The sequence below is a fragment of the Phyllostomus hastatus genome, unplaced genomic scaffold (assembly GCF_019186645.2).
Source record: "Phyllostomus hastatus isolate PE091 unplaced genomic scaffold, TTU_PhHast_1.1 phas_scaffold_193, whole genome shotgun sequence".
Taxonomy (NCBI): Eukaryota; Metazoa; Chordata; class Mammalia; order Chiroptera; family Phyllostomidae; genus Phyllostomus; species Phyllostomus hastatus.
This window is the reverse complement of record NW_025334015.1, coordinates 11,640,196-11,654,062: the sequence shown is the minus strand read 5'-3', so window position 1 is coordinate 11,654,062 and position 13,867 is coordinate 11,640,196.

Below are 13,867 nucleotides of genomic sequence, written 5' to 3'. Positions count from 1 at the left end.
TGTCAACAATAAAAATAAAGGGAAAAAAACCACAATGTAGTGATGGCCCCACAATGTAGAATAGCATCCTAATACCATTTCTCACTGACCCATACTACTGCTGTGTTTGGTTGGGTTCCTTTAGCAGAGCCTGAGGCGGGGGATTCTTGTGACAGTAATTCATTGAGGGAGAGCTCTCTGGAGGAAGGTAAAGACGGCAGGATGGAGTCGGGGGCAAAGGCTAAGTGAAGACAGAGACTTGGCTGGAGACGGTGCACAAACTGCACTGCAGAATTTGTCACAGCTTTTGTCCCCTACCTGTTATTCATTGGCCGTGGGCTCCTGAGGTTGGGGTATGAGGAAGCTGGGTTTAGCCCAGGGGAGTTCTTTGTAAGAAGGGGCAGTGGTGAAACATTAGCAGTCAGCATGCACGGTTGAGAGAGCGCTGGCCAGGCAGGGGTGTCTGGGCACGGTGCCCCCAGCAGCTGATAAAGACTCCTTGGAGAAATGGCTGATTCCAGATTTGGGACAGAAAATACAAAATGCGTCCAGCACATTAAAAAATTATGTAAGTATTCTGGGGTTCTGTCTCTTTTTCTCTTTTTCTTTTTGGTAGAAATTGAGTAAAATTGGAATAAGTTTTTCTAATGTTTTGATAGAACCCACTCAAAACTATCTGACCTTGGTATTTCTTTGGGAGAAAATTTTGAACTATTGATTCAATTTAAATTATTTTAGAATTATTCTGGGTTGTCTTTTTTTAATGAGTGAATGATGTAATTTTCTCCCCACAGGTATTTCTCCAGTTCATGTAAAAGTTTTTAAAATTTATTAACATAAAGATGAAAATGTATTTGAAAATATTTTGTAGTTCTACTTTATTCATGGTTACAGTTACTCTTTTTTCTTATTTTTTTATGTGTGCCATATCTTTTTCTCTTGGTCATCTAGCCATGATTGATCTCCCTTTAGTCTTCTAAGTAAACCCACTTTGGCTCTGGTATATTTTTCCATCTAGTTTATTCATTGCTCTTATATTTATTCTTTCTCCTTTAATTATGCCTCTCATTGTCTGATTCCTTCATTTGAATATTGACTCATTGAAAAATAGTTTTTTCTCCTCTAACATCAAAATTGTGAGTGTATCAATTTGCTAGCATTTTCGTCACTGTGTGCTATTCAGTGTTACTGTCCTTGCTTGTGTCACTTTGGAGGTTTCATTTTAAAGCCTCTGAGATCCATCTTGCTCTTTTTTTACCCCCTCCTCCCTTAAAGTGCCACTTTGGGAAAGCCAACTGCTACATTTGGAGCAGCTGCTAGAAAGGCCACAGTGACAAGGACCCAAGGCCATCTGTGACAGCCACATGAGTGACACTGCAGGCAGGTCTCCCAGCCCCCATAGAGCCTGCAGAGTGTGAAACCCTGTGATCTAATACAAGATACGGAGCTAGAACTATCTCGCTCAGCCTCTGCTGAATTCCTGGCCCACTGAGACTGTCAAATAATACATGATTTGCTTTTTAAGCTTAGTTTTGAGAGTAGTTTGATCTACAATAGTAGATAAGTAACAGTGTGTTCCCGTATGTGTATATTATAAATATATTTTTCCTTTTTATTTCAAGATTTTTTAAATTTTATTTTTTACTGTTGTTCAAGTACAGTTGTTTCCTTTTCCCCCCATCACTCTCCTCTACCGCACTCATCCCCACCTCCCACCCTCTATCCTACACCCTTTCGGCTTTGTCCATGGGTCCTTTATACATCTTCCTTGATGACCCTTCCTACTGTCAGTTTGTTCTTTATATCAATGTCTCTGTTATACTATGGTTTCTTGCTTGTTTCGTTGATTAGATTTCACTTATAGGTGAGATCATATGGCATTTGTCTGGCTTATTTCACTTAGCATAATACTCTCCAGTCCCATTTATGATGTTGTAAAAGGTAGGAGCTCCTTCTTTCTTTCTGCTGCATAGAATTGCATTGTGTAAATGTACCATAGTTTTCTGATCCACTCATTTACTGATGGGCACTTAGGTTGCTTCCAGCATTTGACTATTGTAAATTGTGCTTCTATATGAACATTGGGGCACATAGGTTCTTTTGAATTTGTGTGTCAGTATTCTTAGGGTATAATCCCAACAGTAGAATTGCCAGGTCAAGAGGCAGTTCCATTTCTGGTTTTTTGAGGAAATTCCATACTGTTTTCCATAGTGGCTGCACTGGTCTGCATTCCCACCACCAGTGCACTAGGGTTCCCTTTTCTCCACAGCCTTGCCAGCACTTGTTGTTTGTTGATTTGTTTATGATGGCCGTTCTGACGGGTGTGAAGTGGTATCTCATGGTGGTTTTAATTTGCAACTCCCTGATGGCTAGTGATGCTGAGCATCCTTTCATACGTCCCTGGGCCCTCTGTATGTCCTCCTTGGAGAAGTGCCTGTTCAGGTCCTTTGCCCATTTTTTAATTGGATTGTTTGTTTTCCTGGAGTGGAGTAGTGTGAGTTCTTTATATATTTTGGAGATCAAACCCTTGTCCAAGGTATCACTGGCAAATATATTTTCCCAAATATATTTTCCCATGGTTGGTTCCCTTTTCATTTTTGCTGACGTTTTCTCTAGCTGTGCAGAACCTTTTTATTTGATGAAGTCCCACTTGTTTATTTATTTTTTCCTTTATGTCCCTTGCTATAGGGGAAATATTGGTGAAAATATTGCTGTGTGGAATATCTGAGATTTTCCTGCCTATGTTCTCCTCTAGGACTTTTATGGTGCCACAACTTATATTTATTTCAAGATTTTTAACCTTATCTACAAGTTTGGAAATTATATAAACTATTGCTACTCTTTTAGTGATTACTCAATAAATTATATCACACATAATTATTAACATTACTAATTAAATGTATAACTCTCTATTTTATCAATAAAAGGAGCGTTGAAAACCTTTTCCTTCTCTCATCAATATAGTTTTTCTAATTTGTTTTTAAGGATTCCCCCATTAAGTTAATTAACACATCCATCACCTCAAATATTTACCTGCTTTGTGTGTGTGAGAACATTTAAGTTCCACTCTGTGAGCCAATTTCAATTATATATGCGGTGTCAACTATAGTCATCATGTTATACATTAGGTCCTCAGACCTTGTTTATCTTAAAAGTGAAAGTTGGTTATCCGACAAATTAAAAATGATTAATACCATCTTAAATCAATATTTGTTTAGATTAACCAGTGATTGACTAATTTCTTTGCTAACCCCTACTTTCCTCATTCCAGATGTTCTCTCTGGAATCTGTGAACATCTTCTATATTGAAACCCTTAGGAGTGCCTCTATGTATGGTTTGTTTGGTAAAATGTTCTCCATTTGGCTTATCTAAAAATACTTTTATTTCAAAATTGCTTTGAACATATTTTAATGCAGTATACTATATATACTTACAGAAAAGTGCAGAAATCCGAAGTGCCCAGTTTGAAGAAATGTTAAATAGTGAAAGCATCCATGTAGCCAGCTCCTAAAGCAAAAAATAAGACATTATAGCACTCTAATGGCTTCCTGCATGACCCTTCCTCTAAACTCGCCCCACGGTTAACTAGGATGCATTCTGAAAGCGCAGACTGGCTGTGCTTTCTGTGTACTTTATACAGCAGAATCGTGCAGCATGTAATTGTTTATGTCTGGCTTCTTTTGTTCAAAGACATGTCTGTGATATTATCATGTTGTTGCATGTAAATGTAGTTCATTTTCATGAGTGTAGCATATTCCATTGCTTTTATCCACCTGACCAGTAGTAGATAGTGGGTTAATTTCAGTATTTGTCTATGACAAAGAGTGTTGCTCTGAAGTTTTCCTGTATGTCTTTGGTGCACATAAGAATGTGTTTCTTTGTAATCCAATAGAATTGCTGATTTGTGGGTGTTCATATATTCCACTTTCATAGTCACTGCTAACACTTTTCCAAAAAGTTCTTGTATCAATGAGTAGTGCCATGAGTATCAAAGTGCCAGTCATTCCAGATCATTGGATTTGGATTTGTCTGCCCATTCTGGAAAGTGTGTGCTCACCCTGTGGTTTTATTGGGCATGTCTTTGGGTAATTAAGTCCACTTTCGTGTCTTTATTGGCCATATGGATATACCGCTTTGGGAAACGCCGGTTCAAGACTTTGACTCGTGTCCCTTTGGAGTAGTGACTGTTTGTATTGACAAATAGGAGTCATTTAAATATTGTAGATGCAGGTCCTTTATTGGGTAATACACATGTTATTTTCCTACTCTTTTCACAATTGTAACAGAATCTTTTGATAAACAGAATTTCTTACTTTTAATGTAGTATAATGTATCAATTTTATTCTTCATGGTTGGTGGTTGTATGCATTGAAGAAATCTTTGTCTACCACAATGTAATAAAAAATATCCCTTTATGCTTTCTTCTGAAAGTTTTATTCTGTTTTTCATATTTAGAGCTATGTTCTGTTTTGAATTATTTTCCATATGTAGTGGGAGGTAGGGGCAAAATGTTTATTTTTTTTACCTGGCTAGTCAATAGACTTAGCACACTTTTATTTAAAAATTTTATTGTATTCCATATACATTTTAAAAGCAACTTGTCCATTTACAAAAGAAATATTCTGCTGAAGTTTTTATTGGAATTCCATAAAATTTTATAGATCAATTTGAGAATGAATATCTTAATTTGAGTCTTTCAGTTTTTGAACTTGGCATATTTCCCCATTCATTCAGGTCCTCTTTCATTTCTCTTAGTAAAGTTTTGCAGCTTTGTCTTAGAATCCTGCACATGTTTCATTAACATTAGACTACTTTGAATGCTTATGCTATTATAAACAGCATAGTTTATTTTAATTTTTTGCTTATATTTGCATAAAAATTGACTTTTGGTTGATTTTTTACCCAAGTATCTTGCTAAATTTACTATTAATTTTAATAAATAATCTATATGCTATTACTTTTTTAATATCTGAATTATTACAGTTTTATATCTTCTTTCTAATTTTCATCCTTTTTTCCCCTTCTTTCCCTTACTCATTGTGCTCACACAGACTGAATAGTTCTGATTGGAACTTGTAGTAGTGTGCAGGCTGTTTTCTTCCCAAATTCAGGAGGAAAGCTTATAATACTTGACAAACAAAATGATATTTGCTTTTAATTTAAAATTTTTTTTCAAATATATTATTGATTAGAATAGAGAAACTTCCTTCTACTCTTAATTTGCTGATTTTTTTCTTTAAATCATAAGAGTAGTTGATTTTTGTCAAGTGATTTCAAGACCCCTCTTCAAGTAGAGATTAGTCTTAATTTCTGTTGAATGTTTTTATCAGGATTTGTAATCCACATTTTTTAAAATGAAGTATGAAATGTTCACTCTTTTTCTATCCTGTGGAAGAATTTTTGCAACATTGATAGTGCTTCTTAAATCATTTAAGACTGATTACTGATAAAGTTACCAAGCCCTGAAAAATGTTTGTTTTTAAATATTTACTTTGTATTTGAATTCTTCTTATTCAGTATAAGAAGAATATTTAGCCTGGGCTGGTGTAGCTCAATGTATTGAGCACCAGACTGTAAAGCAAAGGGTCACTGGTTCAATGCCTAGTCAGGGCACATGCCTGGGTTGCAGGCCAGGTTCCCCGGTGCGGGGTGTGTGAAAGGCAACCACACATTGATGTTTCTCTCCCTCTCTTTCTCCCTCCCTTCCCCTCTGTCTAAAAATAAATAAATAAAATCTTTTTAAAAAAGAATATTTAGATTTTCTATTTCTTCTTTTTCAAAACTGGTAAGTTTTATTTTTTTCTAGGGTATATTAGTCAAAACTTACTGCAGGAATGCTGAGCAACTCTAAAACTGAGCGGCTTGCCACAAGCTTTAGCTTTGTTGTTGATTCTCTGTGATCTGTAGGTCAGATGCGGTTCTGCTGAAGTCAGCTGGGCTTGACTCCAGGCTGTAGGTAAAGTTCAGGTCAGCTCCACAGCCTTATTCACAGTTTCCACTGGACCTATTCTTCTTTTAGTGGATGGAAAAAGAACAAGTAACAAAATTAAACCATGCAAACGCATTTAAAACTTTTGCTCATTCATTGTCAGCTCACATTTCACTGGCCAAATGAAGGCACAAGGCCAAGCCCCAAATTCATGTGTAGGTTGCAGCTATCAAGGTGTCAGGCTCTGTTAAGAGAGGTGAGAAAAGAAGGGCTGTCTACCACCTAAACATTATTCTCTGCAACACAGATTTCAAGTTTATTACTGCACAGCATTTGCCATCTTAAATTTGTTAGTGGTAGCTCCTCTTTCCTTTCTGATCTTGTCAATCTGTGCCTTTCTTATGTCTGTATTTGCATTTTCAGTCTTGTAAGAGTTTTCTCAATTTTATTATTATTTTCAAATACCAACTTTTAGTTTGTTCATTTTCTCTGCTGCATGCCTTTTTAAATATTTGATTAATTTATGCATTTATTCTTATTAGTTTACTTTTCATGGGTTTAACTTGCTGCTGGTTTTTTAATTTCTTGCCACAGATTCTTAATTTTTTTTTGCTGTAACTATCCCTTCAAGTGCAGCTTTAGGATATTTCATAAGTTATGATATGTGATATTTTTATTATTGTTTAGTTAAAATATTTTAATTTTCTTTGTGATTTTTTGACATAAAGTTTATTTTAAAGTGTAGTGCTTAATTTCATATTAAGAATTTTCTACCTGTCTTGTTTATTTGTAGCTTAAATTCACTGTGGTCAACCAATGTGTTCTGAATGATCTAAATTATTTGAAATTTGTTGAGACTTGTGTTATGACACAGCATTTGGCCAATTTCAAGGAAACTTTACCACATGAATTTGAAAGAAATGTATATTCTAGTTCAAAGGTTGGCAAAAGATGACTCACAATTATGTTGTCCACCTGTTTATATAAATAAAGATTTATTAAAACACAGCCATGTCCATTCATTTATTGTACACCCTGTCTACAGATGCTTTCATGTATAATAGCAGAGCTGAGTACTTGCAATAGAGACTACATGTCTGGTAGGTCTAAAGTATTTACTGTCTTGCCCTTTAAGGAAAAGTTTGCAGTATCTGTTGTTGGTTATTGGATCAACATTTTATAAATATTCATTAGATCACATTTATTATATATCTTGTCCAGGTCTTCTATATTTTTACAATGTTTAATCCTAATTTTAGCTTCCATTGAAAGAGCTGAGGTTGAAGGAGCTCTATAATTATAGATTTACCTATTTTTCCTTGTAGCTCTATTTTGTTTTATATATTTTGAAACTATGTTATTGGATGCATAGAGATGCAGAATTATATCTTTCTAGTGGATTGACCTTATTATTATGAAATGCCCTCTTTATTTATTGTATTGTTTCTTATTTTGAGGCCTAAGTTATCACATATGATTTCAGTGGTAAACATAGAGACTATAAACATGCTTTCCTATAGTTTGGTAGAACTAAAACAAAATCGTTTGATAAAGCATAAACCATATGAAATTTCAACTCTATTAAATGCCTTCTGTCTACTACATCATTGCCTTGCATTTAATTCTGTATATATTCATTAGCCATTCATTAGCCATTCAAAAACTGCATTGCTGTTGTTTTGCTCCAGCTGCTTTTATCTGCTCCTGGTCTGTCCCTGCTCCAGGTTTCCCAAGGGGCAGTCTCTGATGTTCACTAGTGTTTCTCCCCAGTAGTAGGTCCCAAAAATCTAGTCTTGTTCTTCTCAGCAACCCGAAATTACTACTAGTTGGCCTCTTAGCCTCCTGCCCTAAGCGGCTCCAGAATTGTTATATGTCTTAAAGGAAAAACTGGTAGTGTTTGGTTCAGATCTTTACCCCTCCCTTCTCACTTAAAGCATCTGGCCCCTCAAGTTTGTGGTGTTTCTTTCCGTTGCCCACTAACCTCAAAAGCTGCTCTGTTTTCTCTGTCTACTGGTGGTGTTCCTCTACTTTAGCTCTTTGTTGGCCATCAGACTGTTGTTCTGCACCACAAGTTGCCAAACACAATGAGGTTAAAATCTGCTACAGAGCCCTGGTGAGGTAGCTCAGTTGGTTGGAGCATCATCCTCACGTGCCAAAATTTCAGGTTCGATCCTCCTCAGGACACATACAGGGATCAACCAATGAAAGCATTAATAAATGGAACAACAAATTGATGTTTCTCTCTCTCTTGCCTGTCCTCTCTCTCTCTCTAAAATCAGTAAATTTTAAAAAATGAAAAAAATATTTGCTGCAGAAAGTCGGTTCAGCCCTAGCCATTGGTGGCTCAGTCAGTTGGATCATTGTCCCCTAACTGAAAGGTTGTGAGTTTGGTTCCAGTCAGGGCACATACTTAGGTTGTGGGTTCAATTCCTGATCTGGGCACAGCCAGAAGCAACAATCGATGCTTCTCTTTTGCATCAGTGTTTCTCTCTCTCCCTTCCTCTCTCTCAAAAAGCAATGAAAAAATATCCTCAGGTAAGCATAAAACAATTTAAAAAAATTAATCCTCATAGCCTAAAAAAAGAAAGTTGGTTCAATTCTTCCCAAGGTTTCATCCTTTCTAAAATTATTTTGTTCTCCAAAACTGATTATGTGACTAGTTCTAAGATTTCCTCAAACAGGTATGTATCTTTTTCTTCTGCTTTTCCAATTGATTTTGGCAAGAACATTGCTCTGCCAGAGGGTATCTCATCATACTTGAACTTGGATGTCCTGCCTCCGTGTCATCCATTTTGGTTTATTTATCTTTTATATCTAGAAATGTATTCGATGTTTTAAAAAATCTACTAGGTAAGATGTTCAGCACTTTGTTTTCTTAAAACATATGAAGCATGCTTATTATCTGTTATTATCTTTTAGATGCCTTTTCTCAATTGTTTGCAGTTTGAGTCTGCTGTCTCCTAGTCACGGTTCCTTGTTTCTTGTGGGTTTTGATATTTTTGCTCTTTGGACCTTTACCTGTGGGAACTTTCTGATGCCTGATTTGAGCTGCTCTTTCAGAGAGGATTTTAATTTGCTTCTGACAGGGGCCCTGGGATAACACCAATCAGTGCCTCACATTGCCCTCCAAACAGAGAGGCTGAAAGACATTAAGATTCATTTTTGCCCTTAGGCTGAAAGCTAGCTAGCTCATCAACCTGTGTGAGTTCTCTTTTTAAATCCAGTTTTGGACTTTTAGGATTTTCCTTGTTTATTGCCAACTTAGTGATACATTTAGTATATTTGAACCTTTTATAGTAAAGTCGAAAACAAACATAGAATGCTGAATAAAAATATACAGTTTAATGTATAAGCAATCTTAAACGTATACTTAGGTAAAGAAATAGGACTTTACCACTGTCTCCATCTGCTTTCTATCAATCACAGATCTTGATGGTCTTGCCAACAAGTCCTGATTGTTATAGTGATCACTTTTTGCATTTCTATATAATGTAATCACCCAAAGCTGCATTCATAGACATTAAAATTTAATCATGGCCATTTTTTTTATTCCTCACCTGAGTATATGTTCATTGATTTTAGAGAGAGGAAGGAAAAGAGAGAGAGAGAGAGCAATATGAGTTGAGAGAGAAACATCGATCAGCTCCCTCCCATATATGCCCTGGCCAGGGATCAAACCTGCAACGTAGGTAAGTGCTCTGAGTGAGGATCGAACTCACGACATTTTGGAGTATGGGACAATGCTCCAGCCAACTGAGCCATCCAACTGGGGCCCATTTTTCATTTGATATGTCTTTGAATGTCTTTATAATTTATAGGTTTTCCCCTACAGCCCTTTCTTGTCCTTAGAAATCAAATATTGAAAATGGAAATCCACAGAATGGATTTTGCTGATTATGTATGTACTCATGGGAATGTTCAACACGTTCCTCTGTTCTCTGTATTTTCTGCAAGTTGTTAGCTGGGCCCAGGGGCAGCTTTGAGTGCAGGTTCCCTGTCTTTGGCAGGTCTTTAGGTTGTGGTGTGTTCTTTCTCAGGTGCCCTGTAATGTCTGGTCATCTTTATCTGATATTAACATCTGTTTATGCTTAGTGTATTGATCTATTCATTAATTGGGGGTGTCACTGACATTCTCATTTTACCATTTCTTTTGCATTTATTAATTGGAATCTTTTATAAAGAGATACGTTTCATCAACTAGCTGGTTATTTAGTGGTATAGTTCCCAAGGGAAAGGCATAAAAATGCGTGATTTGTTTACATACCAGTTTTTACTAGAGTGAATTAATTTCTCATTCTCCCAAAGGTGACTAATTAGTTTGGGGGTATATGCAAATAATTTTATATTCATTATATTTTAAATATAAAATGTGCAGTTTAAATATACACACATGAACAGTTAGTATGTATAGAAGCAGGAAACTCATAGATTTAAACAGATTTGATAAATTTAAATTGAAAATATTGTCCTTAATGAGGCAAAAATCTCTCGCCCCATCGTTGGCCACTGGGAGCCTCTTCACGTTGCCCCCGAAGCCCTTTCAACAGGGCCCAAGGTGTTCCAGGCTCATTTTGTGCATGTCCTGCCCCACTTAGAATCAGTTATTTTTTTTAAGAAGTCCTGCTTTCTTTTAGTGGGAATTCATAATTTAAACTGCAACTGGAGCAATATAAATGCTCATTTTATTTGGTGGTTCATTTTTATAGGCCTTTAAGAGCTATTCAATACACATTCTACCCAGGATTTGTTTTCTGCAGCCGAGATTTTCAGTTTTGTCTGACTTATCGCGAGGAAGTGAAGCCTACTGCCACTGTCTAACTTCCAGAGTCATACTATACTTCCACAGCATGAATGGTAAGCTAAAGTGTAAACGCAGGGCTAAATCGATTTTTAAAGTCAGTTTTCTATTTATGAACATTTAGTTTTTTTTCAAAATATTAGCTTTGTGTAAGCAATACTTCCTCTAACTAACTCCTTGTATATAACCCTAATGATTTTCTTGAAGTTTCTCTAGGTGGAATTGCGGTTTCCAGTTTTCTGATTGCAGTATGTTAATGGCTTTGAAATAGATGTCAAGTCTATTTCTGCCCTTTTTTTCCTCCTGTTTTACTTAAGGGTAGAGAGTAGAGAAGACGCTGACCATACTTTTCATTGTACATTAACGTATGGGCAGCCTGGCGTATCAGTATGATGCCCAGTGGCACTCAGCGAGGCCAAGGGAGGCCTCTACCTGATACAGGGGTCCTTGGTTCTTGCCAAGACTCAAGGGAAGATTCCAGAGCTTGACAGAAAGACTGAGTGAAGCACAGTGAAGGTATTACAGCGAGAGTCTGCACTCAAGAAGTGAGAGCCTGTGACCTCAGAGAAGGAGATGCCCCCATAGGGTCTGGGTGGAAAGTTGTTAAGTAATCCTGAGTGAGGTGTGGGGACAGGGTGGTCCTCAGCTCCTTCTGACCCTGGGGATGACTGGTGATGAGGCTCATCCTTTTCCCTCCTCTACAGAGATTTCTTTTTTGGTCCTCCTGAACTGTCATGGCGACTGGTGCAAGGTGTGGGGTGGTTCCCAAACCATTAGTGCACATTTATTATAAAGATATTATAATGATCTTGTTGGTCACTGTTAGGTCAGTGTGTCTCCCGAATCTGGTTGAGACCAGCTTTGTTTGTCTTCATTACAGGACATTGGGGAGGGGGAAGCAGGGAACAGGTGGTCAGTGAAGGTCATGGCTGTGAGGCTGTGATGTTCCAGCCAACACTGAAAAGGGGAAGGTTAAGCTTCAGGCCTTGGTTCCCCATTCTAAACTCCTGCCTCAAGCAGGTCCACAGGAACTGGTCAGTATATTCGCTGTCAGTAGAACCTAAGCAGCACTGAACAAACTGCTATAACTCAGTCCCTGGACCTCTACAGTGGAGAAGCAAGCCTGAGACCGGAGTTGGTCCATGTCACGAGGCTTATCCTGAGCAGCCAGGCAATACCCATGATGTGGACTTCACTCAGCTGGAGCCGGATTCAGTGAGATAAACCTGCTGAAACGGCCCTCAATGTAGAGGGGGCACAGAACTACTGAGACCAAAACTACCCCCTCCCTTCCCATCTGCTGCCCTCTTCCACCCCAACAGGCAGCCTAGATCTGGGCATATAGTGCAGCCCCCGCCCTCCGTCAAACACACACAAGTTGCAACTTTTCCTCGGTAATCCAGCAACAGGGATGGGAACGCAGATTTGAAGCATTTAGTTGCTCTACTTTTAAGAATTAGCACTTCCCCCAGGGGCTTAGGTAGCAGCGCGTGCAAGGGTGTGCGCGCAAGGGTGTGCATGCAAGAGTGTATAAAAGAATGTGTGCGTGCAGGCAGCACCTGGGTGGGGTGAGACTGACTCTTTGTCCTCGCTGTGGAGTTTGGGTCCCGATGGTGAGAAAGGCGAAGTTTCCTCGGGAAGAGGCGGCCACCACAGACTCTGCATCCGAGGCCATTTCACAAGGCTGACATCTGAAAGAAGGGGGTCAGACATTAACACAGCTGGCAACCCACGGTGTTAAATTGTCCGTAAAAGCGGTTGTTAAAGCCAGAAAAATAAAATGCAGTCCTTCGGCAGACACTCCATGCGCTGCTTATTCAGGAATTTCACAAAAGCTCAAGGCCTGTAATGAGGCCTCCGGTGCTCCTCCGCGTCCCGCTCAGCGTGACCTGCGGGCCACGTGACGCTGGTACATTGAGGCCTAATTGATGAGGTTTTGATGCTTAAATGGCGCTCTGATTGCCAGAGTTTCAAGGAACTGCTGCCAGTGAGGACTCCAAGGTGAGGGGGGATTTTTTACACTTCATTCCCAGAGCTCAGCTAATGACTGTTCTGAAATGAAAACTAATTTAGGGAGAAATGGAAGAGGGGAGGGGAACGCATGCCTCCAGGCCAAATTCTGTAATCTGATAGCTCCTTCCCAGGAGGAGAGGGGAGGACCGAGTGCCCCTGGAATACCTTCTGCTCATTCAACGCCTGAAGACTAGTCAGCTCGTTCCAATTCAGCCTGTGGATGGTGCATCTGGTTCTAGAAGGTTACCTTAATGGGAAAAGCAAATGTCTTAAAAATGAGGTGCTGCGGGTTGCATCTCCATCAACTGTGAAATGCTTCCCTCAAGGTGTGGAAGTGGATCGGCTGGTTCACATCCTGGCTCAGGCACTTAATAGCTCCCGGCAAGTCTCTTGCCTCTCTAAGCCTCATTTTCATCATCAGAAAATGTGGGGTGAATTGGAGACTGGCAGCATTATCAGGAAGATTAGGGAAATAACAAATGCATGCAAGTAGCTGGGCACACAATGAGGACTTCAGGGGCCTTGCCTTCACCTCTTCTTGGCTGCTTCTTTTTTGCTGTGACTGATGGCAGGCACGCTGGTGGGTCTGTTTGAACAACAACTGCAACCACCTAAAAAAATGACTTCTCTGCTTACCAGGTGCCAGGCACCCTGCTGAGCGTGGACCATCCCATAGCACCTCTTAGTGGCTGAGACAAGGTAGAGGAGCGCCCCTCTTCGTGGGCATACTATTTCTACCATTTGCTCCCTCCCATTCTTGTCCCTTGGCTTCTTGCTCAGGCAGGTCAGGTCTTGAACTTGCACTGAGCCTGGATTCTAGCTGCTGGGTTAACTGAGGGGCAGGCTGTGCTTCTTCCATGGAGCAGAAGGCACAAGGCTGCTGATGTCCCAGGTATCAATGCAGGTGAGTCAAGAAGCTGGGAAGGTCTGAAAGTGTAAGAAGAACCAGGTCTGAGGTTCAAAAGACTGTGGTATGCAGCTAGAAAGATGGCCCAAAGAGAATTTAGGGGAGAGGACTCTAGAAAATGTTCCAGAGCTAACTTGATTCAGGGCACATGGCTATTTCCAGCACAGCTATCTCCCCTGCTTTTCCAAACTTCACATTATACCACTTCACTTTTACTAATGCCCCTATGTCTATTAACCT